Below are 16032 nucleotides of genomic sequence, written 5' to 3'. Positions count from 1 at the left end.
GGGTTAGGGTTGGGCTTGGTATCTAGATTGGAATTCAGATTTGGCTGTGGTTCATTTAGGTTGGCATTAGTGTTGGGTTTGTTGTTAAGTTTGGTTTGTGGTTATCACTGTGGTCCCAGTTAGGGTTGGAGTGAGAGTCGAGGTTGGGTTCAAGTTTGGGGGTCTTAGTTGGAGTTGGAAGTGGGGTTATGGATGGTGTCAGGTCTTGGATGGGTTTTTTGGGTGTGTCTGAGAATGGGATTAGGGTTGGGACTGGTGCTGGGTTTGGATTGTTGTAGTTAAGGTTGGGGTTGAGGTTGGGGTCATGGTGCCCAGGGTTAGTGTTATGGGTGGGCCTGGGTTAGGAATGGCGTAGAGGTTGGGTTTTAATTTGGTGTTAGGGTTATAGATAGCACTGGTGCTGAGCTTGAGGTTTGGTTGAACTTGGGGTTGGGACTGAATTTGGGAGTGTTATGGTTCAGGTTAGGTTTGGGGTGTATGTTGGGACTGGGTCTAGTTTTGTGGTTGGGACTGGAGTTAGATTGGGTTTCGGATTGAGGTTTAGTTTAGGACTTAGTGGTGTGATAGCTATTTTTTTCATTTTCAATTTGACTGCATTTAAAATTAACTGAATCTCAGTGACAGGGTACATTTGTGGGGGATTTTTCTTAATTAAATTATTTGAATTGGAAAGACTTTCCCTAAATCTGGGAAATACCTTCTGGTGGCAGACTACATAAAGGACATGGAAGAAGGAAGCACTTGCTCTGCCTTAATGTGCTAACTCTCACTAGTGAGTTCATACCTTCACTGTCATTAGAGCCTATTTCTTCAGGATTCCAGAATATATTGAAGACCAGCTGATACACACAGCATCATGGTCTGAACAACCACTGGATCTTTTACTATCCACTGATAGACAGCCATTGATGGTCCAGCTGGATCACAGCCTGTAAACCACTCTAATAAATTTTATATATATAGTCAATCAGTTCTATTACTCTAGAGGACCCTGAATAATATAATAATACAGTTGGGGTTGGCATTGGTGTTGCTGTTAGGGTTGATGCTGGGATTATAAATGAAAACTTTCCCAAACCAAGGAATGACACACCCATACAAATACAAGAAGCATACAGAGCACCAAATAGAAAAGACCAGAAAAGATAATCACCACAGTATATCATAGTTATATACATAACAAGTTCATTGAGAGCTTTAAAAAAATACAAATAACATATAAAGAAAAACACATCAGAATTAGAGCTGATTTCTCAATGGAAACTTTAAAAACCAGAAGAACCTGAAGCAATGCCTTCCAAATCCTAAAAGACTATAAAGGCCAACTTAGGCTAATATACCTAGATAAACAATCTGCCACAATTGATGGGAAAAGAAAAACTTTACTACACATAAAGAGCCTAAAAACATTTGTATCCAACAAATGAAACCTGAAGAAAATACAGGAATGAGCAAAACAGAGAGAGTGTGAATAGAAAGGAGAAAGTCATAATTATTAAAACATAAAACACCACTGAGAACACAAATGACACAAAAAATCAATAAAAAGCACACACATTCCAATAATAACTTCAAATATCAATGGTCTCGATTCTCCAATCAAAAGATGCAGGCTGGCTGAATGGATCAAGGAACAAAATCAATCTATCTACTGTCTACAAGAAACACATTGAAATAGAAAATTATTTTAGTTCTAAAAATAGATCCTGCCTTAGAGTAAAAGTGTGGATGAAAGTATTCCTTCCAATCAGATGGCACCAGTAAACAAGCAGGCATAGCTATTCTAAAGTCTGACAAATTAGATTTCAAACTGAAATTAATCAGAAGAAAAACTTCCTTCTTGCCAAGGGAATAATAGTTAACCAAAGAAGAAATTCCTATCCTGAACATTTATACACTAAATCAGGGGTGCCCCGTTAATGAAAAATCTCTATTGGAAATAAAAGTCATGGGTTAACATCTATCCATTAATAGTAAGAAGTTCAGTACCCACTTTCTCCAATAGATAGGTCATTTGAACCAAAATAAAAAAAACAGAAAGACATCAGAATTTATTGACTCCATACATCAAATGGACTTAACAGGTATCTACAGAATTTTCCACCCAAACACCAAAAGATACATTCTACTCAGCATCACATGGAAACTTTTCTAAAATAGACCACATTCTGGGACACAAAACAAGTCTTTACAAAATCAAAACTATTGAAATCATTCCTTGCATCCTATCTTACTACGATTAATAAAACTTAAAATGGACAGACAATGAATCTCTAATAAATTCACAGACTCATGTAGATTAAACAGTTTATTACTGAAGGAAGAATTGGTCAAACAAGAAATTAAGGAAGAAATAAAAACTACCTGGAATTAAATGAAAATAAGAACACAATTCAATAAAACCTCTGGAATACACTGAATGCAGTCCCAATGAAGCCTAATGAAGGCTTTAACTTCCTGCATCAAAAAAAGAAAGAAAGAAAGAAAGAAAGAAAGAAAGAAAGAAAGAAAGAAAGAAAGAAAGAAAGAAAGAAAGAACACATACAATTGATTTAAACCAAATCAAAACCCTGTCAAGGGAAGAAATAATAGACATCAAAGTAAAAGAGAAAGATCAGAGAGATCAACTAATCTAAATAAGATTGGGAGACTCTTGGCCCAACAAACCAAAAGAAAGAGAGGACTGATACTGTCAAGTCAGAGCTGAACAGTGAACATCACAACACACACCAAGGAAAGCAAACATGGGTGTATTTTAAAAATCTGTATTTTATTAAGCTGGAAAACTAAAAGAAATGTATGAATTTCTAGATTCTGCCTAACCAACAAAGTAAAACCTAAAAGAAGGAAAAGAGAGAGAGAGAGAGAGAGAGAGAGAGAGAGAGAGAGAGAGATCTCCAAAAATGAGGATTTTGAAATAGTAATAGTAACCATCTAGCTTTTTTTTTAAGTCCACAGCCAGATGCATTCAAACAGAATCTAACAGACACTCAAAGATCAGATGTGGTAGTAGTGCAATGCACACTGATGTCCTCATACTGCAGTGCACATGCATGTATTACTACTGCTGTGTACACAGATGTCTTAGTAGTGCATTGCACACTGAAGTACTAGCACAGTGGTGCACACGGATGCAGTAGCACAGTACTGTAATGGAGGTAGTAAAATAACAATGCTTGGTGTTCTTGTACACTCATAATCTTTGCACTATGGCAGCAGGATGTCTATTTTGGCTTTTCCACTATTACACGGACATGCAGTGCTTTAGCACTGGTACACCCATGTGTATTGCTGTAGTAACACATTCATAAGTGCTGGTGTATTAGAACTTACTGGCCTACTGTAGTAGTACATTGCCTTGCACTTTCGTGAGAGTACATCTGTGCGTACGTGACATTAGTACACCCGTGTGTGCTGTTGTACCAGTATACTACAACCACTGCTATACTAGTAAGTGCACAAGGGCTACTTCATCCAATTATTTTGCTGTGCCAATACACTCATTTTTCATTGTTTTACTAATATATTCATGTGTGCTGCTGTACTAGGACATACAAGTGCTCTGTTGTACTAGCACATCCATGTGTACTGCCGTACTAGTACATACAAGTGCATTGTTGTACTAGCATATCCATGTGTGCTGCTGTACTAGGACATACGAGTGCATTGTTGTACTAGCACATCCGTGTTAACTGCTGTACTAGACATATGAGTGCTCTGTTGTACTAGCACATCCATGTGTGCTGCTGTACTAGGACATATGAGTGCATTGTTTAGTCTGTTTGTTTTAAAGTGACATTAAAAAAAGCCTTTGCTTGTGACTTAAGTCTGTGTATTTTTAAAGTGACATTAATAAAATTCTTCTCTTAAACAGAGCACCCTTCATCTTTTTATCAAATAAAATATGACCACTTCGAATACACCATTTCCCTCACAACCCTCTGCAAAAGGACGGGAGAACGTCAATTCACAGTTTATTGCTAGTTGTATACTATTTTAAAAAATGCTTCTCTCTTCTTTGCTGACACTTCCTACCACCACCTCCTAATATGATATTCGTTATGACGTTGGTTAATTCTTTTTTCAGACCTTGCCACCATACTTAGTAATATTAACATTCACATGTTACCAGAGGCAACAACTTGGTCAATATCGTGCCCCCTTCCCCTTACACACTTTCTTTCTGTATTTCCTCAGTCAGTCAACTGTCTTTCTCAACACAGTCACAAACTAGACTTTGTCTTCATGAGAAACTGCATTGCCACTGAAATCTCACACTTTTGAACTCATTCTACAACCTCCACATCTGACTCCACCATGTCACATGTTATAATAAATCTCTCTACAAAATTACCATCCCACTGAGGCCTGCAATTCATTCAGCCTTAACACACACTGGCTGGCGTCCATCAAAACACAGTGCCCACTCTCCTCTTTAGTTTAGGTTTGCTAATATATAGTCCCTTTGACAAAGCCAACAACTTTATTTCTCCCTTCTATCAGGCTCATCTGGGAAATGCAGCTTACACTTCCAAACTGCAAAGACATGATTTCTCATTCATCGCTGAGCAGATGAATGCTGGCAACGAAAACTCACAGTCTGCCAGGCATCTTCCATCAACGCTAGGCTTACGGGGTCATCTGAAACTGCCGACCATACTGTCTCTCTCCATAACAACAGTGATTTCCTTCCTTTCTTCTTTGCAAATGTCTCCACACCCTCTCAGACACATCTGAAGTGGAGTTTACAATCATATACACCACTGATGAGTGAGAAAAAGGGGCAGAGGGAGCTCTTGCATCCCTCATAGAAATCCTCCCTATATGCATTTCTGTCTTCTTGTTCTTTCCTGTTTGATAATTAGAGATGCTGGCCACAGATAAGAAGAACAAATGTGACGCACACAAACAATGAAACAATCTCAGTGACAGAATGGATCGTGGTTCTAACCCACAGTCACCTCCATCTGATCATAATGCTATGGAGATCCCGAAGTCAATGAAACCCTGATTCCTATTGTTACCTGGGCTTGCCTGCTCAAGCACACAGCTGGCATTTTGCTTTTATGCCAAAGGTTTCCCAGACTTGCCCAAAACAAAACCCCTGATTCAGGATGTCTCCCCATTCTGGCACATCATCTCCAACTTTTTTTTTTTAACATTTTCATTCTTCAGTACTCAATGTGAATATTATGTACTAGTGATGATTTTTTAACGCAGCCCCCAAAACCTAATATAAAGTCTTACATAGGAGAATTTACAAAATCAAAGTAATTATGTGATGGGTGGAGCCTATATTTTAGTAAAGAGGGATTTTGGACAGTCAATATACAATGTACAATATTCCTTAGTATAGAAAATGAAAGTGATATAACCAGACTCCTGGTATCCATTCTTAGCAACTCAACACGGAATTTATTGGATAATTAGAACCACAGCAGTGCTACATCATCATTTATTTAGATGTCCTTTAGATTCCCCCAGTATTCTCCTCTTGTTCAGGACCCTCACACCCTTCTACCCCTCGTCATAATTAGTAAATACTTACTTAATAAGTCCATTGTACACAGAATTGTGGAGTGTGTTTAGCTGCTTACCTTGAAACTATCATGGATCACACAGCTCTTTCTGGAATAAAGGGAAAGTTTTCCTGCTTTTGCTTATCAGATAATTTCTCTGTATTCATTTTATGCTTCAGAACTGTAAGTCTGTAGAAATTATAAACACAGTCAACAACTTTGGATATACTTTGTGCATCAGAAGTGTGATGTGTTGTCTTAAACAGCTCAGCCAATAAACAATTTCTATAAAAAATGCTACTCTATTCTCTGCAACTCTTGCCTGCTTTTCTCCACACATCTGCAAAAGCTCCAACAGCATGCCTACATAGTTTTAAGCATCATAAGAAGCAAAAATAGTTTGCTCAGACTTTGCTACATTCAGCAATACTTGAACAGCATATCTAATGACTTCCATGCAAGAAACATTATGACTATAACTTCGGATTAAAACAAATATTTAAAAAATTGCTCCACTCAACCATTTGTTTTTTCTCATTCTTTCCTCTTTGTGATTATTTTATTTTTGAGATTATAATTAGAACATTGCTCCCTTCCATTTACTACCTCCAAACCTGCCCATATACTATTCTCTGCTTTCTTTCAAATTCATGGCTTCTGTTTTTGTCAATTTTATACCATGTATATGTGTATGAGTATACACACACAGAGATAGTTAGATAGATAGATAGATAGATAGATAGATAGATAGATAGATAGATAGATAGATAGATAGACAGACAGACAGACAGGTAGATTCCTAAATACACCTTGCTCAGTCTGTGTGATGTTACTTGTATATATCATGTTTTCGGGGTTCAGGGATAACTAATTTCTCCTACTCTCCATATACCTTCGTTGCCGGTAGTTCTTCTGCATGGTTGATGCCTGGTAGGCTCTCCCCAATCAATTGGGGCATATCTATTGACATCATCCTTATTCAGTTCATGTTTAGGAGTCATGTTGTTAAGACTTTATGAGTATATTTTATGACATTACTAGGAGACACAATTTCACAGCAAACTCCCTGATCTTACAATCGTCCTGACCTCTCTTCCACTGCATTCCCTGAGTCTTAGGAGTGAAAATGTTGAACTGGACTCTACAACTCGGCATTTTGATTTGCTGTGTTTTCTTTTTGTTTTTTGTTTTGTTTTGTTTTGTTTTTGAGACAGGGTTTCTCTGTAGCTTTGTAGCCCAGGCTGGCCTCGAACTCACAGAGATCTGCCTGCCTCTGCCTCCTGAGTGCTGGGATTAAAGGCGTGTGCCAGTTCTCTCTGCTGCTGTAAAAGAAAGGTTCCTTGATGGGGAGTGAAGACTACATTTATTGTGGGTTTAAAGACAAATGTTTAGATTGTTGTTGGGATTATGTGGGTTTAATAAAGTAGTGTTTCTACATTCTCCTCCAATGTCTATGACTTCATTAAGAGTGAAAATTTAGCAAGGTTTCCAGAACCAGATGTAGTTTTGGCCCTGTTGAGCAGGACCCAAGCCCAACTAGAAACTGCTGGCTACTACTTAGGTATTTGGAGGTTTTGTTTGTTTGTTTTTGCTTTTGCTTGATTTTTAATTATTGATTAATTGAAATTTTACATACCAATCCGTTCCCACTCCCTTCCCTCCTCCTGCTCCCTCTACCTTCCTCCCTACCTCACCCCCACCCCACTACTGTACCACTAAGGTTATCATGTTATACTGATCATTGATGTGATTCATAAGCAACATAGCTGAGTGGGGCTGTTGGTTGTCTCTTTGCTTTGGAAGCTAGCAGGTGCCTTCTGGTACCAAGAAAGCTAGTCCTCAGAGAGAAGACATTGAGATCAGTTCCAGATCAGGGGCCTTTAGGCCCTGTATCTGAAGTGCATGGTATCTTCTGCAATAAGGAGTCACCTTCCCTCTCTAAGGAGCAACCAAGGTAATATCAGTAGGCTGTGTGTCTTGGTAGTGTCTAGGACCCCTCTGGCCAACATATCAAATGGGGGCTTCTCATGTATTGGAGTTTTTGTGAGTGGTTTTGGCTCTTGTAGGAAACATTGTTAGCTCAGATGTGAAATGTTCAAGAATATATATATGTGTGTGTGTGTGTGTGTAGTTTTATATTTGCATAGAATTACACTTATTATAGAGGTTTTGGTATATAGTTAATAGTATGATTCCTTATGACTTTTTCAGATATCTTTATTGTTATTTTATCCTCCTTCTTCTGTACCTATGTCTCCTCTTTTCTAAAGACCCCTCCTTTCCCATTTCCCTGATCGAGCACTTGTACCCTATAATTCCTCTTTCCATAGCTCCCAACACCCCTATGCTGGTAATGGTTCCCTTTTACTTTCCTGATTTCTGCAGAACTTCATCTATGAATGTCTGAAGATGTGGAGGCAGGCACCTCTGATGAGGGAAATTATGCTATGTCTCTCTGGGTCTTGTCTACTTCACTCCATATGATCTTTTCTAATTCCATTTATTTACCTTCAAAGCTCATTATTTCATTTTTATAGCAAACTATTATTCCATGCTCTCTCTATACAATATTTTCATTGTTGAGTCCTTTGGGCATATTCTGGATCATATGGCAGACTTATGCTTAGTTTTTGAGACTTCTCTGTACTGATTTTCATGGTGACTCTGCCATCCTGCAATCCCAACAGCAGTGAATAAAGGCCCCCTTTGCCTACATCTCCTCTGGCATTTGTTGTTGGTTATTTTTGTTGATTTTGACCATTCTAACCTAGGTAAGATGAAATCTCAAAGTTGTTATTATTTTTATTACCCTAATTGCTAGAGAAAACGAACACTTTGAGCTATTTTTCAGTCATTTTCCCCCTTCTTTTGAGAACTGTATGTTCAAATTCCAGGTCCATTATTAGAATGGGTCATTTTCAACTCTTTGTTTCTTTGAGTTTTTAATATATTCTGTATATGAATACCCTGTCAGATGTATAGCTGGCAAAAACTCCATCCTGGTATACAAAACAAATCTTAACAAATTCAGAAAAATTTAAGTAACTCAGTGTATCCTATCTGATCACAACAAAATAAGATAAAACCAACAGCAAATCCCCAGTGATTGTACCAACTCAAGGAGGTTAAACAACTCATTAGTAGATGATGAATGGGTCCAACAAATCTGATTTTTTACAAAGAAGCCAACAAACAAGAAATCGTGCTGCTAAAACTTCTTCTATGTGTAGAAGAACGAAACTCAGACTTCATTTCTCACTATCTACAAAACTCAACACCAAATGGATCATGGACCTCAATGTAAGGCCCGATAGTCTGATTCTGATAGTTGACTGAATAAGTAATATCCTTGTACTCATTGGCACAGGAAAGAACTTTCCAGACAGCATGCTATTGGCACAGGCATTAAGACCAACAATTAATAAGTGAGACTTTGTGCAACACTGGAAAAAGAGACAATCTACAGAATTAGGAAAAATATTCATAAGCTATGCATCTGACAGAGGGTTAGTATCAATACTATATAAAAAATCAAAAAACTAAATAACAATAAAATGGACAATCCAATTTAAAATGGGGCATAGAACCAAAGAGAGAGTTCTCAAAGCATGAAATACAAACTGTAGAGAAACACTTTTTAAAATGTTCATCATCCTTAGCTGTCAGGAAAATGTACACGTTGAGATTCCATCTCATCTCCAGTCAGAAGGGCTGAGGTAAAAAATAACAAATGTCAAGTGTTGTCACAGATTTGGGGAAAGGGAACACTTAGTCACCACAGATGGAAATGCAAATTGATGTGGCTGCTATGGAAATTCGTGTGATGGTTCCTCAAAAAGCTAAAAATAGATCTATCATATGATCCACTACAGTGTAGATTCTACACCATTCTTAAGTACATACCCAAAGGACTCTAGAGATGCATGCTCTGCCATGTTCATTGCTGCTGTGCTCAGAATAATCAAGAAATGGAAACAACTTAAATGTCCATCAACTGATGATGTTTACATAACAGTACATTATTCAGATATTAAGAAAAATAAAAGAGCAAGGTTTAGCAGCAACAGTGGTACCTTGATGAGCGTCTTGTAGCAGCTCATCAGCGGGCAAAACTGGTACTGGAGTCGGGCCGTGGTGGCGCACGCCTGTAATCCCAGCACTCGGGAGGCAGAGGCAGGCGGATCTCTGTGAGTTCGAGGCCAGCCTGGTCTAGAAGAGCTAGTTCCAGGACAGGAACCAAAAGCTACGGAGAAACCCTGTCTCGAAAATCAAAAAAAAAAAAAAAAAAAAAAAAAAAGAAAAAAAAAACTGGTACTGGAATCCGATCACTGCAGGAACTAGCAATCTTTGGAGAAAGGCCGATTCTGCTGGATTCAAGAGCAAGTTGAATAAAACCAGAGCTTGACTCCAAGGAAGCCAAGAGGAAGAGGGGTAGTTGGAGGAGACTGCATAGGAGAAAAAGCCATGCTTAGTTGAATCTACCTTGAACAGCTCAGGCGGAAAGTAAAGCCATTTGAGAAAGATCGGATGGAAAGGCACTTGAACAGAGAGTCAGGCGGCAGAAATTGGTTGTGAAAGAGATCCTGGCCCCTGTGTCCACGACCACTCAAGTTTTAGAGACCCGCCTGCTCTCCACCACGTGTTTGGTGGAGTGTTTGGTCACTCCTCATGACCTGGCCATCTTTTCTGCTGCCCAAAACTGCAGAGCGTAGAGTGGGGTGGAAGTTGTGTTTGATTCCTTGAGCTAAGAGAGGTACCCAGGGGCAGTCTTCAGGCTGTAGCAGCCACATCACCTGCATGGCCATCTCCTCTGATGGCAGGTGACTTGTCTCTGGTGACCACTGCAAGCTCATTCTAATTTAGGAGACCCAGAGCTGCCAGCACTACATACACCTTCACAGGCCACTGGGGCAGTGCTGGGGACCGGCCTTTCGAAGAGGCAACTACCTTCTCTACAGCAGTTCCCACACCTGCTCTGTGGAGGTGTGGGATGTAGCAGAGAAACTCCTATGTGGAGGCACTGTTTGGGCACCAGGGTACTGTGGCTCCATTGGATGCCCTGAGTTGAGAGCGCTGCATGATGGGACTGTGTGGAAGATACCAAAGGAATCTTAGCTTGTCTTCTATGGTTACCAGAACTCCACTGACTATATCCATCTGATCAATGATGTCCTGATCATTGAGTCCTGAAGGTATGACAGCTCTCAGGCCTTGTGGGACCTTTCCAAGAAATGGCCACTTGCCCTCCAGCATGAAGCACATGGCTGCATGAGGTGCCAAGCCTGGAACAGCCCTCTGGGCATCATCGGTGGCAGCCCTACTCTCTACAGACCTTGTGGTCAAAGGAGCCCACAATGCCTGTGTGTGGCTTTGGCTGTGAAGGGGACTTCCTGTAGCTTAACCTTCTCTGTGACATCCCCCGGTGGGCTTTATTAACAGCGTCAAGTTCTGCAGCACTGGGAACTTCTTGGTGACTGGAGTGGGACAGGAGCACAGGCTTAGCCAATAGTGAGAATCAGAGGATCAGGGCTCAGTCTGCATCATCCTACTCCACAGAGTCCATGCACCCCCTGTTGCTGGCTCCTGACACTCATCCTTGTTTAAATACTTTCCCGGCTCTGCCCCCTGCCCCTTTGTTTTAAAGCCTCCTATTTAAAAAGAAGAAAGAGGATGCGGAGGAAAAGGAGGAGGAGGGGCTGGAGAGATGGCTCAGTGGGTTAAGTGCACTAGCTGCTCTTCCAAAGGACCTGTGTTTAAATCCCAGCACCCACATGGCAGCTCACAACTGTCTGCAACTTCAAGATCTGACACCATCTCATGGACACACATGCAGGGAAGACACCAACATAAACAAATTTTTTAAAAATAAAAAAAGGAGGCCGGGCGGTGGTGGCGCACACCTTTAATCCCAGCACTTGGGAGGCAGAGGCAGGCGGATCTCTGTGAGTTCGAGGCCAGCCTGGTCTACAAGAGCTAGTTCCAGGACAGGCACCAAAGCTACAGAGAAACCCTGTCTCGAAAAAAACCAAAAAAATAAAAAAATAAAAAAATAAAAAAAGGAAAAAGAAAAATATGAAATTCACATTCAAATGAATGCGACTGGCCACAATAATTCAGAGTCAGGTAACTCAGACCCAGAAAGACAGACGTCAAGTGTTTTGTCTCATCTGTGACTGTTAGTTTTGAATTTTCAGATACGTGTGTGTGCTTCATTTGAAATATCCATAGAGGTCTGAAGTTACTAAGAGGCCATTGAGAAGGGCTTTCAAGGAAAGAGGGTGTCTTCGTGAGGATTTTTATTTTCCTGATAAAACACTATTACTAAAAACAATGTATGGAGGAAAGGGCTTATTTAATGATACAGCTTGCAGTTCATCATGCTCGGAAGTCAGGGTAGAAACTCTGGGCAGGAACCAGGGGGCAGGAACTGATGCAAAGGCCATAGAGAACTGCTGCTTACTAGATTACTCCTCTATCAAACAAATTGGTTAATTGCTTTTAAGTCGAACCTCAAGTTGGGATCAATAATCATAAAATTGTAAACTGAGTTACTTTATAACAGGGCAACAAGACACCAGAAGCAAACTAAAACCCAATGCCAGGAATGGGTTAATTTTTCATTGACCCCCAAATATTACATTCTATTGCCATTGCTCTTGGTTACCCCTCAGAACTTGACAGTAAAACCCTTTCACTGAAGATACCACATTGAAAAATTAAGCTTCATCATTTTTTGGCTTGTTTTCCTAGTGTGAGAGGTGTCTATGAAGGCTATTAGAGGAGGAAAGAACCATCTGTCATGATGAACTATTAATTCTGTGAGCTACAATAATGATTAGCCTGGCAATAAATGTCCACTGGCATGAACATCACAGGATCAACCAATCACTTTCTGATTGAATTTATGTCCCACTGCACAAAATAAAACCTGTATCTAGCACCATTATCAGACCAAGAATATATATCCAGATATCTCATAGGCCCTTAGAGAGAACCTACTAATACTGGTGTTCAATAGATATAATACAAAACTGATTCCTAATGGCTTATTATTATACCCATAGATCAACGCATCTCTCAATCCTTATTGGAGAAGCTTCTACTTGCTGTAGTTGGAGATTTAACACAGACTCACAATTGGTCACAGTGTTGGGAATAGGAATGTTCTGTTCTAAAGGGAATTACATATTGTGCCAGCTCTCAGATCTTAAGAATCAAACTTATTGTATCAGCCCCTAAAGCTTAAGGATCAAAGTGGAAGAAGGAGTTCAAAGAGGACAACTGCCAGAGGTGATGGTTGGCTACAAGGAAACATCATCTGGACATGGCGAGCATGGACTCACAGCAGTTACAACAGCAATCGCAAGCCAAAATGAGTACCAGCGTGAAGAGGGGAACTGGGACACAATCCCATCTCTAACCTGGAGGTATGGCACTTGTTAGCTGCCAGGAAAAGGAGAGTCAGGCTTTTTTTTTCTTCTAAGAATGTAATCCCTAGTAAATCAACCATGATGAAGTGGAAGACCACACATTTGGGAAGCACAAATTGGTCTTGAAGGACTTTTTTTAAGGATTCAAACTGAGAAGGGGATTGAATATTAGAAGACTTGTAGGGGCTGAATATGACCAAACCATTAATCAAAGGACTAATGAAAATGGGCTGTTTTCAAGAAGAAAAAGGAGAAGGAAGAGGAAAGGAAAAGAAGGAGGAGGAGAAGAGGAAAAAGAAATAGAAAAACAGCAGTAACTGGAAAAAATTTGAAATCTTATCATAATATGTTATTAATAAGTATATTGAAACAGGAAATGATATGGGATTTCCCTCTGTTTGCTGTGAATATCATTGATTAATAAAGAAGCTGTTTTTGGCCTGTGATAGGGTAGAGCAGAGCTAGGCCAGGAAAACTAAACTGAATGCTGGGAGAAAGGAGGTAGAGTCGAGGAGAAACCTTGTAGTCCCACTGGAGACAGGCAGTGGAACCTTGCTGGTAGGTCATGAACCTCATGGTAAAATAGAAAATACTGGAAATGGGTTAATACTAGATGTAAGAACTAGCTAGCAATATACTTAAGTGATAGGCCAAGCAGTGATTTAAATAATATAGTTTCTGTATGATTATTTTGGGAATCTGGATGACCGGGAAAACAATCAAGTGGCTTCTTACAACAAAGAAAGTCAATCAAAATTAAGAAAATTCAAAGAAAAATATAAAAGTATAATTGTCAAAGAAGGAGAAATTATGAGGAATGCATATAAAATGTGTTGTTTTATTTTCTATCACAGGGTGAAATGAGAACAAATTTTATTTTTAAAAACATTAGTAAAGAGCTGGAGGGATGGTTCAGTGGTTAAGAGCGCTGGCTGTTCTTCCAGAGGACCTGGGTTCAAGCCTGTACCTACATGGCAGGTCAAAACCATCTGTAACTCCATTTCCAAGGGATCCAACATTCCATTCTTTCTTCCAGGGTCACTGTACAAATGGAGTGCACATACAGACAGACAAAAGACCCATACACACAAAATAATAAAATTAAATAATTAATAAAGAAAAAGAAATTAGCAAAGGCACCATCTGGTGCCAATCCACACTCAGTCAACCCTTCTCTAATGTGGGTGTCTGTTCTTAAGGCCACATCCTGCCTCAAGGTTGAAAGATTAGTGAAGCATTTGCTTATACTGTTCTATTATTAAATAAAACCTGGGAGTCAGTTATGGGGTAAAAATCTGATTGATCAGAGAAGAAATGAAGAAGTGATCAGTGACCTCCTCTCCCTACTACTTTCTGTGTCTCTCAATACCTCTATGACTAATTTTGATCAACTAATCGCTAACTCAGCCCCCGATTCAAGGTTACTTATTGACAGTCTCAGAGTTAAAGTATGAATAAATATATCCATGACATGTTAGTGTTAGGTTTAAGCATAGGGCTAGTTTTAGGGCTAGAGATAGAAATAGGGTTAGGTTTAGGAGTGAGGTTAGGTTTAGGGCTGGGGCTAGGTGAAGGGTTAGGTCTAGGGTTAGGTTCAGGGTTCAGGCTAGACTTATGGCTCTGATTAGAATTAGGGCTGTTGTTAGTATGAAGAATGAGGGTAGCCAGTCTGTGGTGGCGTATGCCTTTAATCCCAGCATTTGGGAGGCAGAGATAGGCAGAACTCTGTGAGTTCAAAGGCAGCCTGGTCTGCAGAGCAAGTTTCAGGACAGCCATAGCTACACAAAGAAACCCTGTCTTGAAAAACAAAAACAAAAAACAAACCAAGGAATTAGGTAGCACTAGGATTAAGACTAGCGTGCAGGGTTAATGTGTGGTATAGGGTTAAGACTAGGGTCTGAGTCAGTTTTGGGGCAAAGCATATCATTTTGTATTAGGGCTAAGGTTTTCTTTAGGACTGGGGCTAGGGTCATAGTTAGGAATAAGGCTAGAACCGGTACTGTGTTTAGGGTTGGACCTTGACTCAGAGTTAGGATAGAACTAGAGTAAGGGTTTGAGTTTGCTCTAGAGTGAGGTTAGGGTTGTTGCTAAATTTAGAAACAGGGCTAAAGTTAAGGTCTACAGTTAGTGTTGCTGCTGGGACTAGCATTAGGGGTGGGGCAAGGCTTAGGGTTCTAAGGTTAGGGTTATTCTCAGGTCTATAATTAGTTCTAGAGCTGTGGTTACGGTTAGATTAGGGTTAGCATTGGGTTAAAACTAGAGTTAGGGTAATGGTTAGGGCTAACTTTAGGGTCCATGATGATCTAGGGCTAGAATTAGGATATGATTATGATTAGTTATGACTCTAGATATTTGGTACTATATTTTGTTGTTAGTTCCAGTTAGGGTTAGGCCCTGTGCTGGGAATGGGACAGGGCTGTGGTTACTGGTAGGTTATGTGTAGGTAGTGTCAGGGTTTTTGGTGGTATTGTAGTTAGGGCTATGGTTAGGTTTTGCTAGGGTTAGGTTTTGAGTTAGTGATAGGGTTAGGGTTATAACAGGCTATGGTATAGTTAGGTTTAGGGTTAATGCTTAGGTTATAACTATGGTTATAGTTAGGTTTAGGGTTAATGCTAGGGTTAGGGCTGGGGCTATGGTTAGGTTAACAGTTAATGCTAGGATTAGGATTAGGGCTATGGTTATGGTTAGGTTCAGAGCTAGGGATAGGTTTAGGTTTGACTTAATTTTAATTCTTGGGATAAGGTTAGGGCTAGAATTAGGGTTAAGGTTAAGTCTAGGGTTTGTGTTATTGTTATTTTGTTCAAGTTTACATCTTGGGTTCACGTTTAAGAAAGACCAGAACTTGGGTAAAGTTAGGTTTAAGGTTTAAGATCACTTAGGTAGTTGCGATGTTTAGATTTAGGACTCGTGTTATTGCTTTTCTCAGGCCTTTGAGCAGGGTTAGAGTTACGGTTATTGTTTGGATGATACCTAAGGACAGATTTAGTGCTTTGAGCAGGTTAGAGTTACAGTTATTGTTTGGATGATACCTACGGACAGATTTAGTGCTTAGGCTCTGGTTATAGTTAAATATGAATATTATG

The 16032-nt window shown here is 39.7% G+C and overlaps 1 protein-coding gene and 1 pseudogene across 1 annotated transcript in view; one reads left to right on the top strand and one right to left on the bottom strand.

Moving 5' to 3' along the window:
• Positions 1-11106, top strand: part of LOC130884725 (U3 small nucleolar RNA-interacting protein 2-like) — a 42183-nt pseudogene extending 31077 nt beyond the window's left edge.
• Positions 1-16032, bottom strand: part of Saysd1 (SAYSVFN motif domain containing 1) — a 68663-nt gene that overhangs the window by 17654 nt on the left and 34977 nt on the right. The window contains exon 4 of the mRNA XM_057786363.1: positions 5598-5708. The gene's annotated coding sequence lies outside the window, so the exon portion shown is untranslated. The remainder of the gene's footprint in view (positions 1-5597; positions 5709-16032) is intronic.

Source organism: Chionomys nivalis, chromosome 12, assembly GCF_950005125.1.
Source record: "Chionomys nivalis chromosome 12, mChiNiv1.1, whole genome shotgun sequence".
Lineage (NCBI taxonomy): Eukaryota > Metazoa > Chordata > Mammalia > Rodentia > Cricetidae > Chionomys > Chionomys nivalis.
Note: the sequence above shows the minus strand (reverse complement) of the source record. Positions and strands in the feature narration are given on the sequence as shown.